We start from the raw sequence: 18,670 nt of genomic DNA, 5'->3' as shown, positions 1-18,670 counted from the left end.
ACATACCAGAAGGTAATGGATTTAATCTTAAGCAAGAGCAGGTTGTGTGATCCACAAAACAATAAGCCCAATCTCTAAAAGCAATAGTAGGGCCCAGAATGACAGATGTACAGCACACATAGAGATCATTTAGACCTGATTAAAGCTGAAAGACATGGGTCTTTTGGGTAAAAACTTAAGTATACCACGAAGGCTTCTTTCTTATCTATTCTACACAATCAGTCTGAGATAGTTTTTACTAAAATTCAAATCTAGTCACATTGTTCTCTCTACATCGAAGTATTCAGGGATTCCCTATTACCTTCAGAAGAAAATTTAAGAATGACGTAAAAGGACCTAAAAACTTGATCCATATTGCACTTGCCACTTCTCCACTTCCGTTATAATTCCTTAATTTTTAGCTATATTAATCTGCTTGCATTTCCCTAGACTAATCATTTTCTGTCACCTTTAATTTTTTAATTTTGTTCCTGTTATTTTTTCTGAACTGAGTATTTTCCACATTTGTCCATTTTAAGACTTAGTCCAATGATCTCTTTATCTTCTAAATATTTATTATTAGAGCCAGCCTAGATAAATACTGCTTTCCTGTGGTTATTCTCTGTCATCCCCTTAAAAAAAGTTATTTTTGTTATAGCACTGCTCCCACTGTGTTGTAATAATTTATTTATTTTTTTTTTTACTGTCTACTCTAGGAAATATAAATACTTTGAGGAATATGTCTTGTTTGTCATTATTTTCCTAAGACATATAATTAATACAGAGTATCTGTGTGTGCATGTGTATATGTGTGTCTATTTTTTAGTAAAAAATTATTGAATGTACCAATGAATAAAATTAACACTGCTTTCTTCCATGTTATTCCAGTGCTTTAGTATTCATAAAATAATTATCTGATTTAAATATCATCCTATTGTTTTCTGCATTGAGATAAAAAAAATTCATCATAATTTTCACAAAATTCCTCCTTAAAATATCATTGTCTAGAGAAAGGGTAAGCTCCATGAAGACAGGGAATAACCAGGAGCTAAAAGCTGAATATTTAGGTTTCAACTATCATAGAGAAGATTCTATTTGAACAACTAGGGTATTCAGTGAGAACCTAGGATCATCACACTATGGTAGTAGGGCTGAGGTTCTCCTCAATTAGTGGTTTTCAAACCACTGGGCATTATTGTTTACCAGTGGACATTTAGTAAAGTCTAGAGATATTTTTGTTTGTCTCAACTGCTGGTGAGGTGTACTACTCTTAATTATCTGGTGAGTAGAAACCTGAGATGCTACTAAATGTCCTACAATTCTCAATTCTCAGGACAGGCCACTGAAACAAAGAATTATCTGGAACAAAATATTAATAGTGCTGAGAATGAGAAACATCATCTTATTCTAGAGGCTACTCGATTTTCCCTAACAAAACTTAAAAGTCTTAAAAGGATCTAGCTGATTGGCAAGAAACTTTATAACCTTGCCTTCCAAAATACTCTTAAATGAAGGCAACAAAATCCAGCATCCTAATGACAACTGATTCCCAATATCCAGAATTCGGTTAAAAAAAAAAATGCCAAAGAGCAAGAAATGTGATCTACACCTAGGAGAAAAATCAGGTAAAAGAAACAAACCAGAATGACAGAGATGATGGAATAAAAATTTTAAAAAATTGTATTTATTTTTTTAAAAATTTTATTTATTTATTTATTTGACAAGGAGAGATCACAAGGAGGCAGAGTCAGGCAGAGAGAGAGGGAGAAGCAGGCTTTCCGCTGAGCAGAGAGCATGATGCGGGGCTCTATCCCAGGACCCTGGGATCATGACCTGAGCCAAAGGCAGAGGTTTAACCCACTGAGCCACTCAGGTGCCCTGATGGAATAACTTCAATAGAGACTTTAAGCAGACTTTAATAAGAACTTTAAACAGCTTTTTAAAATATGCTTAAGAATTTAAAGGAATGGGCGCCTGGGTGGCTCAGTTGGTTAAGCGACTGCCTTCAGCTTAGGTCATGATCCCGGAGTCCTGGGATCGAGTCCCACATCGGGCTCCCAGCTCCATGGGGAGTCTGCTTCTCCCTCTGACCTCCCCTCTCATGCTCTCTCACTTTGTTTCTCTCTCAAATAAATAAATAAAATTTTTAGAGAAAAGAATTTAAAGGAAAAGATTAATGTAATTAGGAAAGTCATCAAGGAATTAAAAGAACCAAATGGAACTTTAATTTTAAAAATTTACTAGATTTTATAGAATAGCAATTAGATACTTCAGAAATGATCAAGGATACTAAAGATATAGTTAAAACAAAAAAAAATTGCAAGGTAAGGTAAAAATTAAGTAGAACATCAGTGACTGTGAACAAGTATTATAATATACATTTCACTGGAGTACAAGAAAAAAAGGAAGAGACAGAAGCATGTGTTTGAAGAACTACTGGCCAAGAACAACAATAAAAACCACCAAATTTAATAAAAACTATAAAATCACAGATCTAAGAACATTTCAGTCAGCAGCAACAGAATAACCATTTCTTTCAGGTACACATTGAACCCTCACTAAGATCATATTCTGAATTGTAAAGCAAATTTCAATAAATTTACATAAATTAAATCATATAAAGTATTTCAGAATTAAATTGGATACCAATAAAAGAAATCTATATTTTTTAAATCCCCAAATACTGTGGAAATTTTAAAATACGCTTCTAAACAGCCATGGGTAGAAGAAAAGCAAAGGAAATTGGAAAATATATTGAAATATGTTGAACTGAATAAAAATGAAAGCAAAACAAAACAGATCAAATTCATTGCTGCTGGCTTCTGCTTCAGGATTTAGAGATCTGGAAAAAGTAAAGCTTCTATACTGAAAATAACAGCACACCAAACAATCTGCAAAGTCCTTAGTTTCCTTGAACCTGTAAGAGCACTTTGGTCACAGGGCAAACTACTAGTCCAGTGTCTAAGGGGAGAAAGGCCCTTGAAGGGAGGGGTGAGACATGATCATCAGCTTATATAAACTAGATACAAGCAAGCACCAGAAAGAAGAGTAACCTAGTAGAGTTAAACTAGGAATATTTGGTCGACTGATGGAGACTGAGTCTGCACACTGGGGCTTGTATTAGTTTCCCAGGATTGCCATAACAAAATACCATAAAACTAGGTGGCTTCAAAGAATAGAAATTTATTCCTTCACAGTTCTGGAGTCCGAAATTCCAAAACCATAGTGTCTGCTGAGCCATGCTGTCTCTGAAGCCTCTGAGGGGCGATTCGTACCTCTTCAGCTTCTGGTAGCCCCCAGCATTTTGTGGCTTATGGCAACATTACTCCAGCCCCTAATTATGTCTTCATAGGGCATCTCCTCACCATGCCTCTCTCCTTCCTTAAGGGTGCCAGTGCTATTGGATCAAGGGCCCACTGCACTCCAGTATGACATTATTTTAACTAATTACATCTGCAGTAACCCTGTCTCCAAATAAGGTCACATTCTGAGGTGTTAAGACTTCAACATGTCTTTTGAAGGGATGCAGTACAATCCATCACAGAGCTCAAAAAAATTTCCCTAAGACCTGGGGAGGTGAAAGAACTCTACCCACATTATTCTCTCCTATTTTCTCTATGTAAGAAAGCTTTAATCTGTGGAGAAGAAAGGCAAGAAACACCATTCCCCATTGCTGCTGAAGTGAGGGGGGAAAAAAAGACCTTCCCAGGTACACTAAAGATGGAGATTGATACATTCTTTTGGTTGAGATACTCCTATCTATCCTTAGTCAAGTTTAATGCATATATGTAATGATCTGGAGGAGTAAATTTCATTAGCTTCAGTCATTTACCATGTAGTACAAATTTGGTTTCTTCCATCAGCCAGGAATGAGCAGAAAGAAGAGAGGATTTTCTTATGCCAAATCTCCACCAACATACACAGTTTAGCTGAGGGCATAACTCCATTTTTCACACTGGAGTGTTCTGGTCATCAGTCAATTTTTATTTTAAGTAAAAGTATATTGGCAGCAGAGTTCTGGAGTGTCATCTGTAGAGGAATGTCTAGCTTTGGGATAGGCTTGTTCTCTCATTGAAAGAGCCATTGCTGTGATCCATCAAATAGTAGCTCACTCTATACATATTTAAAACCCATCCTTCATGAGAAATTGTGGTGTTGCAGAGCCATTCTCACTGTGGCAGGACAAGATATTAATGGCCCCTGCTGCCTTTCTCTGAACCATCCCCAGAATGTGTCATGAATCAAATGAAGAATTAACATTGGACCAGAAAATTCAAAACAGAAAGGCCAGTAGCAATAAGTGAAGAGGAATTCTCTTTTCCACTTCCTGAAATTCCATCAATTACTTAGTATACTAATATTCTAAATTGCAAAATATGAAACCAATAATGTTAGTTACTGACCTAAATATTATTCTTAAGCTCATAGCAATGTTTTTCAAAGTCTATTAATATTTATAATGACTTAGAAAGGAAAAGTCTTCAGTGAGGCAAGTTTTAAATGTGTGAATTAAAAAAATACATATTTTTGGTAAAATGTATCATCAGTGCAAGTGGAAAGGAATGATCCCAAGACTCTTCAGTGGCTTCATGCTCCCTGGTAACATTTGAGGCAACGAGAGAGGTCCGGTTATTCTTTTGAGCCCCTGTGAGACATTTATTCCAACCAGGATACAGATCCTAATGGTCTGAGTTTTAAATTTAAAAAAAATGACATCTGACTTTTGGAGTTATCATAATAAAGGTGTGGAGAATGGATCTAAGTCGTAGCCCTGAACTATGCTAAAAATAAGGAATGTGTTATTGACTCACACCTTCCAGTTGTCCAGGGTACGTTTTCTTAGCAAAAATGTATGAAGCACTTATTGTGCGTGAAGAATTCTGGTAAGTACTTTATATAATTAATTTCATTCAAAAGTCCAGTTACCTTTTGTTTGGGTATTGTTATTATTTACATTTTCCCATTTTATGCAGCTTAGGGTCCAGTGATGAAGTTCCCACAGCTTTCTAAATGCTTTCTTCTCAGCTTTAAGAATGAGCAATTGAATTCCATAGGCAACAAGTACAACAAAATCTCAGTGTCTTACAAAAACACTTTAATTTTTAGCTCATTTTTTTTAAAGATTTTATTTATTTATTTGATAGAGATTACAAGTAGACAGAGAGGCAGGCAGAGAGAGAGAGAAGGGGAAGCAGGCTCCCTGCTGAGCAGAGAGCCCGATGTGGGGCTCGATCCCAGGACCCCAGGATCATGACCTGAGCTGAAGGCAGAGGCTTTAACCCGCTGAGCCACCCAGGCGCCCCTTTTAGCTCATTTTTGACCATTGTAGTTCATCTAGGACTCAACTCCCTATTTTCTTCATTCCACATATATGCACTCTAGTTGGAGTACACCTGTCTCATGTCAGAGGGAAAAGAGAGGATAGCCATCTAAAGAAAAGCTCTGAAAACTTTGGCTTAAAATGGCTTATATCAAATTTGATGATCAAGTCTGATGTTAAGAGGATCAGGATACATAATCTTTAGGTTGGTTGATACCCTGAAGAGAGGAGCAGTAAATATTTTGAACAAGAGTACAATTTATTAAAATAATTTACATCTTGTATTAATGGGATAGGATCATGAATTAAAATATGCTTCAGAACTCTTTAAAAGATTATTTGCTTTTTAAAATGACAATGATTAAAAGTAATCTAAGAGGAATTATAGTTGATTTAATGCTTCTGAGAAATTATTATTAATTCAAAAGATTGGGCAAAAAATATATATAAAAAGCTTACTTTAAATATATTTTATGAGGTACTATTAGATAAATTGCCCAATGGTTAGGTGTGTGCCTATAGCCTAGGTCAGATTTTGAAATAGAGGTTTGTAATTAGTCAGCATATAGCTCATCATTAGAATATAATATTAGTATAGTATTATTCTTTGGAATATAGTATTAGTATAGTATTAGAATATAGAATTATCCTGGGAGGAAACCTAGAGTAAAAAGTGAAGTGTTTATAGATAGCACATAACAACACAATTTAAGTGAAATAAGAGGTAATATCTAACAAAGTACACTCTAAAAGAAAATAATAGCTATAGAAAACTAGAAAAACAGAAACAAAAATAAACTTAATCAACTAAAATCTCTAAATTTTCTTCAGAATTGAGTTTTATTCATAGCTTACATCTTGAAATTTCATGATGTATGCTGACTATGCTGGTGAAAAATGCTGTCCAACAAAAACAAGTAAAATACTTCCTTTGGAGAGGAGGAGAGTCAATACCACTGCTACCCTGCACCTCCCCTCCAACTGGTTTTTATCTTTCATTTTCTGGTACCTATTTCAGACATGCTGTGGGTCTTGGAGTCAGTTGTTGTACGCTACTAACCAACAGAGACAGGAAAAGGAGTCATGAATGGAAATTTACTAAAGTGAGAGCAAAACAGGTGGAGCCCATGTGATGTGAATATGGAGCAAATAAGTAGGAAAAACCACACCAACGTCAGAGATCCTGCTTGTAGAATATTACTTTTTCAGCTTAGATCTCTATTGTCTGTTAAAACGCAAAGCTCTCTGGGAGACAAAATGCTTTGAACTATGCTCTCTTGGTCATATTCACAAAAACACATCCACACTTACAAAATGTCTAGAGTCAGGAACTTCAAAAGATTTCATTAATGGAAAGCAATTTTAATCTGATACTTCCCTGAGAACAGATTTGACAGGATATTGATAACACCATTATCCTTTCACTAGTTCGAGCTAACCATATAGATGTTATCCTTGGTTTTGTCCCTCTCCCTCATGCCCATGTACAATCTATCATCAACTGGGTGAGTTCCACTTCCCAGATATTCCTGAATCCAACTGTTTATTTTCACTTCCTTGTTACCACCCTTCCAAATACTTATCTGTTGCATGAAGTCTTTTGACTTCTATTTTTGACTTCTATTTTTGCCACTTTTACAGCAATGAATGATCTTTTTTTTTTTTAATGTGAATCAGTGTATTTCACTCCTCGGGTCAAAGGTCCTTAGTGGCTTCTACATTCTCTTAAATCTAATTCCAACTCTTTTATTTTAACTCAGAATGTTCATCATGATTCATTCTTCCTACACTATTCCCTCTGTCTTTCCATAATCCGGGAGAATTCACTTCTTTTCTTTAAAACACCAATCCCCTTACCTGGTTGTAGATCATTGAACTTCCTATTCCTTCTTCCTGGCATGATTTTTCCCCCAGTTCTTTGCACAGTGGGTTCATTTCATTCTGTAGACGTTCATATCTAATCTTGTTAATTTTCTTCATAGAACTTTTAGAATTATTAATCTAGTATATTTCAAAATTATTTATTATTGTATATTTCTGTCCAGCTAGAGAGGTAGAGACTTTATCTGACTTGCTTACTGTATCCTCAGAAACTAGCAGAGTACCTGTTACAAATAGATATTTCATATATTTGTTGAATAAAATGGGTGAACAACAAGGAAAAGAATAGCTTCTGAAAACTAAATGGGGAATAAAACCGGGAGATGGAGAATTAAGAAGACAATGTCCACCAAATTCACAGTTTTGCTGAAGTCTGACCATAAGTGTGTATGTACCTTTGTATGTTGAGCCAATGTATGGGTAAGGGAGAAAACTCAGATAATGCATCCTTCCGAGAAAAGCCTCCCAGATGCCCCTGGGAACAACAGATGGCTGTTAAGCTTCTATTTGTTCCCTCTGAGCCTTTAAAATCTCACCTTATTCCCCACTCTGAGTCAAAGAGAAATATCAGAAGGAACAGAAATTTAAAAAAAAAAAAAATGTTTTAGCATAGCATTACTCCAGTGACATGTCTCCCAGTACTGTTCACATGTAGTACAAAAGCCCTTGACATATTGCAGGAGCGTCAGAGTCCTGCTTAAGGGTATATATAAAGTTAGAAATGTACTTAAGACCAGACCTCTGCATGCCAAGATATTTATCTTGCTATTCCTCTTTCTCCTCCTTCCCTATTACAAATGCATTCTGAATACTTCCCACAAACTTGGAAAAATTCATCCACCTCTAGTACCATATTAATAACAATGATTTTCCTATGCAATGCACTGCTTTGAGTACTTTCCATGTTTTAGTTCATTTCATCCTTATTTCATCTGCAGAACAACCCTATGAGTCTAGCACATGTTGTACCCATGTACACATGAAAAAAGTGATGTTAATCCTTTAAAGATCATAGAATTTACCTAAGATTGGGGCGCCTGGGTGGCTCAGTGGGTTAAAGCCTCTGCCTTCAGCTCAGGTCATGATCCTGGGGTCCTGGGATTGAGCCCTGCATCAGGCTCTCTGCTTGGCGGGAGGCCTGCTTCCTCCTCTTTCTCTGCCTACTTGTGATCTCTGTATGTCAAATAAATAAATAAAATCTTAAAAAAAAAAAAAAAAAGAATTTACCTAAGATCACATGTGTCGTAAATCATAGGATTTGAACTGGTAGTTTGGACTGGCTTCATAAATTGTTTCTCACTGCAGCATGATCAAAAGCAACAAATCAGCCCACTACAGAGCAGAACATTTAAAAGCCCATTGAGAATATGTAATTTTTCTTTAACCAAGATTAACTCCTTTCATTCCTTGCAAAAAGTCTTCCAGAATGTATTTCATGTCATATGCAAGAGAAATAAATTTTTTTCTTAGACTCTTTCCATAGGGGGTAAAATTTCAAACCAATGTCCACTTCCCATTTTAGCTTTAGATATTTGCTAAAATGTATGGAGGAAGCTGATGGGTAGTACTGATGGATAGTGCTGGTGAACTAGAGACATATGCCTTTCCATACACTTTAATGAAAGGCATGGTTAAGATATTAACCCTTGATATTCTGTGATTATGACTATGTGATCATTAGCCTTATGATTATGTGAGTCTCTGAAGGGCTATATGGAGCTAAAAGAGGTCATAATAGTATAATTTGCAGGGCCCAGTATAAAATTAAAATGAGGGCCCTCTTTAACAATTATTAAGAATTTCATGCTAACAGCAAAATACTAAACCTAGTGCAGGGCCCTTCTAAGCACATGGACTTGTAAAACTACACAGTTGCACACCCATAAAACCATAAAGCCCTAAGGAAAATTGTTAGGTTGGAAAAATGTTTCTTTTGATACACTAACCTTTTGCCTCCCTGAGCTTTCTGGTTTCCACCTTGCCTAATATCCCTTCTGTGGTTTTCTTTGGGAGCCTGACTTCAGCCAATAATACCCTCAATGAACTTTTCCTTTCACTGTCTCCATTATCAAAGTTTCCTGTCTTTTTCTTCTTGCAGCTTTTATCAATCACATATTATATGAGTCATCTTTAAAAATACTGGAGATTGAGAGACTAAAATTATATAACCTCTGCATTGAAGAGGAATATAAGTTATTGGAAGGGAAAAACAGTAAATAGTAGTGTGCTCTCTGGTGGCATAATGCTATTATAAAACCAAGGAAGAGAAGCCAATACAAGAAAGGAAGGAAAGAAGGGAGGGAGGAAAGAAGAAAGGAAGGGAGGGAAAACAAAAAAGGAAAGAAAAAAGAAAGAGGAGAAAAGGAGAAAAATATTCCAAGAGTAGTTGAAAAAGAGACTTATGCACCAATTTGTAAATCAGAATTCATGTCAGCAGTGATGGTCTAGTCAAAAAAGAGATCATCTTAGCATCCAGTTGTTTATAGCATGACAAATCTTTGATGAATTCACTTGAAATAATATAGTGATTTTTTTTCAATGCTTTTGGAAAGAGTGAAGAATCATCAGAAATCCACAGAAAACTTTTTGGCTCTTTGAAGTATTCATGCTCCACCCCAACACCACAGCTCATTAGCCCTCCCTGCTGGAGCTAATTCCCTCAGAACAAAGTCAACATTGACTACCATAGTTAGCCATGTCTGCTAACAGGAGAGAACAGCAATTTCCTTTAGGTGGGTGGTCACAAAAAGCTGAGAATTAATGATAACGTACATTTACTCAATTACAGTCAAACTAACTTTTAGTCATGTTTCAGTCTCCAGAACTAGCTAAGATAGTGGAGGAGGGTACAAGAGGAAGAAGGATAGATACACACGCATATGGCTAGCATTCCTAGTGTTATTTAAAATAAAAGTCTGTATTTTCAATACCCTCCCTTCTCCAAAATACCTAATGAAGAACTGGAACAAAAAAGTACTTTCAGGGGGCACCTGAGTGGCTCAGTGGGTTAAAGCCTCTGCCTTCAGCTCAGGTCATGATCCCAGGGTCCTGGAATTGAGCCCCACATCGGGCTCTCTGCTCAGTGGGAAGCCTGCTTCCCTTCCTCTCTCTCTGCCTGCCTCTCTGCCTACTTATGATCTCTGTCTGTCAAATAAATAAATAAAAATCTTAAAAAAAAAAAAAAAGAAAAAAAAAAGTACTTTCAGGCCCCATGGGCATTCCTCTGAAATTCATACTGTAAATTTTTTGTAAGCTCATGAAAATATCCTTTATGGTAACCCCATTCCTGGTTATGGGACTTTCAACAACTGCCTGATTGAAAGAACTGTTCTAATAGCTTAAGGCCATTTTGATGCTCCTTCTTAACCATGTGTGGTGCTACATATCCTGATATAGGCTAGGAGTAACTTTGTTCTATATACTTCTCACGTACAGAGAACCCAAATGTGTGTGTGTATATGTGTTTGTGTGTGTGTGTGTGTATGTGTAGGGGTGTGTGTGTATACAGGTCTATCTTGAAAAAAACTTGAGCCCAAGTTTGTGGTATAATGGGAGGCCACCTATAAGATAATTATTTTATAGATACTGTTGAAGATTTCTAAAACCTCAGGTGACATAGTTTAAAATAGAATACAATTAAGGTAATACATTCTTTCGTGAATGGTATAATTGCTGTCCTTGGTGTTTTCATACACAGAAAAGCAATGCAATGTCAGTAGGTTTCTGGGAGTGGCTAGACAGACAAATACAAAGGCAGAAAGTCAGAAACTGATTAATAAGTAGATGGAATCTTAGAAATTAGACCTCAGGGTCCTACAAAACTGTATATCAAGGCTGGTCCCCAGATCTGGTTCCATTGCTGTTGCTAATCAGAGGCATGGGTAGGACTACAGGCATGTGTCCTCACCAAATGGGAAATAGAATAGAGTTACCTTTCTTCAAGATTGTGCAATATCCTGAGTGCCAAGATAAGGATTCCATTCTTTAAATTTGAAACTCAAAAGATATAAATAAAAAATTATTATCTAAGAAATATTTTAAAAGTCAAAGCACTTCATTTCTGAGAAAACATTTCTTTACAGAAGATCCCACACTATTATAATGCAAATTCCAGCATCCCTTACATTTGTGTTGTGTATGTTACTAGGTTTATAGATTTTGATGCACAATATATAGAACATGCTCCCTAAGATCCAAGTAGTGCACAATATAGAGAGCCAAGGGATTAACTTTTGGAGGAAGCTGATCTTCTCCTCAGAAAATGAGGAATATTGTGTGATTCTAGAAGTATACAAACTGCAAGAAGAAACACACTCATCCCTCAAAAGTTCTTGAATTCCGCTCATTTTCTTATGGTGTATCAAGAAAAGAGATCAGATAAATAAGAAAATGGAACCTCATGACTTAATGACATATTTACAGAATCAGAAGCCAGATTTTGCCCAAAGGGGAAGATTTCTTTTCGGTGATTAAAATATTACCCAGAAATCTCTGGCTTTCTGAAATTCTCAATAAAAATTCCAAATCTGTTGGCAATAACTTTCAAGCACCACAATTTCTGCCAATAAAAGAATGATCATTCAAGTTGTGTTAAGCATGCTCTCACTTTGGTTGTTTGAGAGTCCAATTAAGGAAGGTCAAATTGTTAGTGTTCTGCAAGTATTGCTTGACATGAAGAGTATATTTGAAGTAGATACCACAGGGATGCTTGATGCAATAAACTAGATGATTACCTTGTTTGGGGAGAATGTTCATCATAGTAGAAAGACCTCATTTGGAAAGAGAGAAAATTCGGGTTAGAAAGTTATGATTTAGAGCTCAATATTTCCACTCCCCAAATTGATGATCTTTGGATAATAAATGTAGTCAAAGACAGTTTTCTTGGAAAACAAAGTTTCACTTAGAGAATCTGAAGGTGAGGAGACCCAGAAGGGCACTAAGACTTGAGAACTTATAAATAGGCTATGGAAATGGGGGAAAACTATATGAATCCACTCAAATAAAATCTTTGGGGGATGTGGCATAAAAAGAAAGTGAACAAAGGATCCTATAAGAGCCAGATGTTCATTCTTATATGAAGAGAACTACCCTCCAGCAAGATCAACTTCAATCTGGTTGGAAAGAAGTTTGATACAAAACAGGAAATATTTGTCGTCATGTGCTATGTAGACAAAGAAACTACATGACATAATAATTTTTTTTGCCTTCTGTTGTCATTTTCCAGATATATACAGAGACAATAACTTAATGAAATTATAAAAATATAATCATAGAGACAATATTCACTGCTTTAGATTCAAACAGAGCTGGATTTTACTCCAGTTGCGTGATCTTGATTATAACACCTAACTTCTTTAGTTCTTAGTTTACTTAGTTTTTTTAAGCCAGGAATAATGTTTTCTGTCCTCATGGAGTTATGAGTATTAAAGAGTTATTACAGATAAAGGCTTATGTATGTAAGCTTCAAAGTGTTGAACATTTTTGAGTAGTCAAAAATGTGTTCAGTGGTAGTACTAGGAGTGGCAGAATATATGAACTGAGGCCCAGAGAAGTGATGATTTGTAAGGTCAATGGTTGGTGGTAGAATTGAGTTTCAAATTGGATCTCCAATCTCCCTTCCAGGGCTTTTTCTACTACATCACATCCCCCAGAAAAGCTCATCTCTGAGCTTTGATGATTTCATGTTCCAATATGATCAGGACCTATCTGGCTTCTTCAACCATGAACTTCCCTTATAGTCTAATAAAAAAAAATGACACAAATACATAGAGGCGAGCAGTCGCAGCAAGTCAGGATTTCAAAGAAAAATATCAAAGTCCAGTTAGTAATGCTGCTCTCAATTTGCCAGTTAACTTTTAAGTTCTCCAAGTATTTTCTATATGACATACCCATCTTCATTACAAAGTGTTGCATTTGAATTTATAATATTATTTTCAAATACAATTTGTTTCAGATTATAGAAAAAAATAAAAGCACACTGAAAAATGGGTTCTTTGAAATAATGCAGAAGTAGAATTCAGAATACACACAGGGCTCTTAAGCATTTATATACTTAAGTATTTATTCTCTTAAATTGCTAGGCAAGCTAAAAAAGATATAAAAGGGTTTATAACTTAAATCCCTCCCTTGGTCAGTCTCTCTGCCTCAGTGGCTCCCAGGTGTCCTCTGATATTTTTGCAGTTGTGTTCATTATCAAGCACTTGGGTTGACGGATAGGTGTGAATCAGTGAAGGTGTGGCAGGCTGAGATTTTATTCTACTTTACACACCTGGATGTTGATGGTATTACCTTATCTAAGTATAATAGGCAGAATAATGATCTCTCAAAGATGCCTACATTCTGATCCATGGTATCTATGAATGCATTACTTTATATGATAAAGGGATTTTGGAGATGTGCTTCAAGTTAAGATCATTGAGATGGGGAAATAATCCTGGATTATCCAGGTAGACTTGATCCAAGGATATGAGTCATTAGCAGTGGAGAATTTTTTCCAGCTGCAGGAGGACTAGGGATAAGGCAGAAGGAGGAGGTCAAAGAAATTTCAAGCTTCAGAAGTATTCGTGCCATTGTTGTCTTTGAAGATGGAGGAAGGGATCCACTTAGTGGAAGAATGCAGATATCCTCTGGACGCTGAGAAAGACCCCCTGAGGCAACAGCCAGCAAGGGAATAGGGGCCAAGTTTTACAATCAGATAGGACTAAATTCTACCAACAAGTTGTGTGAACATGGAAGCAGGGTTTTCCCTTGATTCTTTAGTAAGGAATGTAGTCTGATACCCTGATTTCTAAGCAGGCAAATCAGCTGACCCACCGAGCTTCTGATCTGCAAAAATGTGAGATACGAATTTGACCCATTTTAAACTATTAGCTTTGTAATTTGGTTATAGCAGCATGCATTACAGTTTTGTTTTGTTTTGTTTTTTAATGGTGTTTTGACCCACTTTTGAAGACCTGACAAGCGGAAAGTCATTTTCCCTTCTTAAGTGGCTAAGCCTGGAATCTGGTGACCTCCCTTACCTGGCTCTCACATTCTGGGCCACTATACACCTGCCCTAATTCTCACAGGTTCATATATCAGACAACCAGGGGCAGCCCCTGTGCTCTAGAACCTGCTGAAATTATTCAGTCTCAAACCTGCTTGCCTCAGTCATTCCTTCCTATGGAAACCACAATAAATGTGCTTGTCAGTGGTTTCTTTCTCTTTGCCTCCTGACTGACCCCAGCACTTCCCCTGGGACTGTGGGTGCTGTGTTCTCCTTAGACAATTGTGAGTATGATAAAACTGCAAAACTCTTTCTAGTGTCCCCCTCTTGAGCTGTATCTGGTCTCACCATACCTCACCTGAGCTAATATGGGTAGAACACAGGAATGGAAAACTAATACATGAGGTTACACCAAGGTTACATGATTACCCTCAGATGTTCCAGCCCTCACCGTTTACTAACTGTCCTGAAAAGGGGACCATGGGTTTTTGTGGTACTAGGTGGCACTTTCTCCCCATCACCCTCATTGCTAATTCTGCAACTTTGTTCTCTTGTAATGTGCTTATTTATTGGTAAAACAGAAATTAAGAATACAGGCTTCAGAGTGATCTTCAACCTATTTCTGTGGAACTCTAACATCTTTAAACATGCATTTGCTCATGTATGAAATGAATATAACAAAATTGCCTTATCAGGTTGTTGTGAGCATGAAGTTTTATTCACTTTTTGCTTAGTAGAGTGCCTGATATTCAGTAACATAATACAGTAGCTATTATTCACTCTTATTATAATTAACTTTGGGATTATTCTTCTCCCACTGAGTTTCTCTTCCTTTTTTACTGGGTCCCTATTCTCATCTTTTACTTAAAAGATGGATTTGCACCAAAGTTTCTGTTTCAGCATTCTCACTGTCTTCTTCTCCTTCTCTCTCCTTTCCCTTCCCTGACTACATTCAATGGTAAAGGCAAAAGAAGCAAATGCTTCAATAAATTTGACAAACATCCCAAAAGTACCAAAGTGATTTAAAGAACCGTAAAAACATTTTTTCAAGCGAAAGAAGTCAGGCAAAAGGACCGCATATGTTTTTCAGGATTTCGTTTTCAATTCCCAGACAAGCTCTTGTTTGCCCCAGCTGAAATCACAACATTAGGCAACTGAGATGTTGCCAGCAGTTTGTTGTTTGGAAATGCCCCAGGGGTAAGCTGCAAGTCCTTTGTGAGTTGAGCTCAAATCAAATGAATAGCCGCCATATGTCTGAGAATAGAAGTTTACTGGGAAACTCCAAGTTCATACAAATATTAACTATACCCTAGCGATGGTGCTTTTAACAGATCTCTGAGTGGTCAGGTATCTGTTGTCAACAGTGCTGCCAGCTCTTGGTAACAGTAGCACTGGAATGGAAGGAGATGTGGGAAGAGCCTTAAATTAAAATGTCCCAGACTACTGACATTAAATTGTTAGTAGTTTCCCTAGCATAGATGGTTTTCAGTATATTCTGTGGCTTTGCTTAATTGCCAGATGTCTGAAATGGTTGATTTTAGTTGTTTTGCTTTTATTTTTATTGTTTTATACAAAGAACAAGATAACCTATTCCTCATTCCACCATTCCAGAACTGATTAAACATTATTTTTAAATGTATCATTAATTCTTCTATATGTTTGTTGATTTTTCATCTGCTTTATGTCAGTGAGTGATAGAAATGTATTAAATCTCTCACTATGATGATAGATTGCTCTACTTTTTCCTAGTAATTCTCTGAATTTTTGCTTTATATGTTTTGAGACTATCTTGGGGATTTGATTTGATTTGCTAGGGATATTGATTATGTATAGTATAGTCATATCAGCTTTAATTTGATAACTTCCATAGTATATAATTTTTTTCCATTTTTGAACTTTATGCATAGTTAAGTCATATATAAGCCACTTTTTAACACAAAGTCCTTTTAGAATACTAGGAACATGCAGACTGGGACTTCACATGTAGGTGACCTCTGGGTTGTGATCATGAATTATTTCTAAAATAGGTTTCTCACCTTAGGGCCTTGTTTTGACTTAAATTATAGTCTGGCAGCAACAAAGGAATATAAGGTTCATTTCTAATTCATATGTACATGGAGGGTGCTGTGTTTCAGGGTCAACTTTTTGCCAAGGGTAGATTTGCTTCTATTGGACTCTTCACTTGAGTGAGGTCTAGACTCCCTTCCTTTTCTCTGCATACTGTGAGGCTACTAAAATCAAAGTTCTGTTGTTTTTAGTTTCAGTAAATGTTCTCAAGGGTAAAATTGCTTAGTGTACTACTTACCTGTCTGATTCCTTCTTCCTTAAGCCACCTTTGACGTTGAGGTATTCATCACTAGACTATCAGGTCACTAATACATTTCAAGAAATTGTTTCTATCCAGATTTTTTCAAATGTTTAGAGCATGAGTTTCAGACAGTTTCCTATTATTTCATCCTGCCCGAAACAGAAGTAGAATAGACGTGATTGTGTTGTACATCTCTTATCTGAAATTACTACTCTATTGTATAATTATATTTTGTGTATTTAGATATATAAAATACATAATATATATTGTATATATTTATACTGAACACAGTACCTTCCCCTTCCTTTAGTGATACCCACCATATCTATCCTTTATTCATCGCTTAATTACCTCTCCAATCATAACCTCAAATGGATTTCACTCTGCCATGTGACTACACACAGCTGATTCTAGAGTTAGTATCAAATACAAATTGTTGTTTATTAACTGACTATGGTGCTAGTGGTTTCCTCAAATCTAAAATTTGGAACTTTAATTAAAAGTGAAATCAAACAAAAGAGAGCTGTGCACATGAAACTTTTACAAATGCGATTTTCTAACTTCCTATCCTGCCTTCTGCCAAGGTCAGTCCTCCAAAGATGATGAATCTTATTCCTCAGTAAATGAGTTCTACTTCTTTTGGTCTTTGATGATTTAAAGTTTTCTTTAGTTTGTATATATGTATTCATGATACACAATATTTATCCTGTTTGGCATTAAATAAACTCTTACAAATTAAAGTATTAATTATTTGTCTTCAATCTCAGGAAATACTCAGGTTCAGATATTTCCTTCCCACTGTGTAATTATTACTGTTCCTGGTGCTCTTATTACATTGATGTTGACACTTTAACTTCTGCCTCCCTCATTTCATCTCTTTATCCTTTCCTGCTAAGTGCTGGATAAAGTTCTTTACATTGATCCACCAGCTTACTCATTTATTCTCTGAATGTGCTCTTTTTGATGGCCAACCTATCCACTGAATGCTTTATTTTAACCTCCTGCCTCCACCACTTACGATGAGCTTTCCATTCCTTAGCCTCCTGCTAAGTGACGAGAGTTCATGGCAGTTTAAGTGCTCCGGTTGCTCTAATGGCATCCTACCACCCCCCAAATTGCTCAGCCCAATTCTAACAGCATCTTTCAGTGCACTTAAGATCATTAACATTAAATGTGTCCCATATAAACATAGCTGCTGCTACTTATTTCTTTCAGTTTTGTTTTTGTTTAATTTAGAATAAGATTTTCAAGAATAGTGCTGTTATAATGATATCAAATTTAACGCTGTACTATTTTAATCTCCATGCATAGAGTCAGCTTTATTTTTTTATTTATTTTTTATAAAAATTTTATTTATTTATTTGACAGAGATCACAAGCAGGCAGAGAGACAGGCAGAGAGAGTGGGGGGGAAGCAGGCTTCCCATTGAGCAGAGAGCCCGATGTGGGGCTCGATCCCAGGACCCTGGGATCATGACCTGAGCCAAAGGCAGAGGCTTTAACCCACTGAGCCACCTAGGCGCCCCGAGTCAGCTTTATTTTATAAATTTTAAGATTTTGACTTCTACTACTTAAAAATACATTCATTTTTCTATAAAAGTATATGACATACTGCTTTCTTAATGTCTATTTAATCAAACCAAAGATAATACCTAAACAACCTTCAAAAGAAAAAAAAATTGAATCTGAAAAATTTTCACTGTATTAGTTTTCTTGGTATTTTTAATGATGTTTGATCATGTTAATACAACTCCACTGTATGTTATTTATGACACGTCAAAATGGCGTCACTCTTAAAACAATATTTTTCACTAGTTTGCCCTGAATATGGTCTCTCATGATGAATGTCTCACTTTATTTAGACACCTGAAAAAAAAATTGCTGCTGTTAGGTGGAATTATCTATAAAATGTCAATTAGATTAAGTTTATTGGCTGTGTTGTTTAGGTCTTCTATATCCTTACTTATTTTCTGTCCTTAAAAGTTATATGACTATCTAATTTACCTATATCATACTGGCTGATTTGTGCTAGGTTGCACCTTTAGAGGAATTGGTCTTGTTCATCTATGTTGTTAAATATTTATATTTGTAGAATAATTTTTAGTATTTCTTTATTATCCTTTTCATGTCTGCAGTCTCTAATGAGGTCTCTAATACTATTTTTCTATTATTTCTGGTTTCTTTTTTTTGTCAGTCAC

This window comes from Martes martes (genome assembly GCF_963455335.1).
Source record: "Martes martes genome assembly, chromosome: 9".
Lineage (NCBI taxonomy): Eukaryota > Metazoa > Chordata > Mammalia > Carnivora > Mustelidae > Martes > Martes martes.
This window is presented reverse-complemented; position numbering follows the sequence as displayed.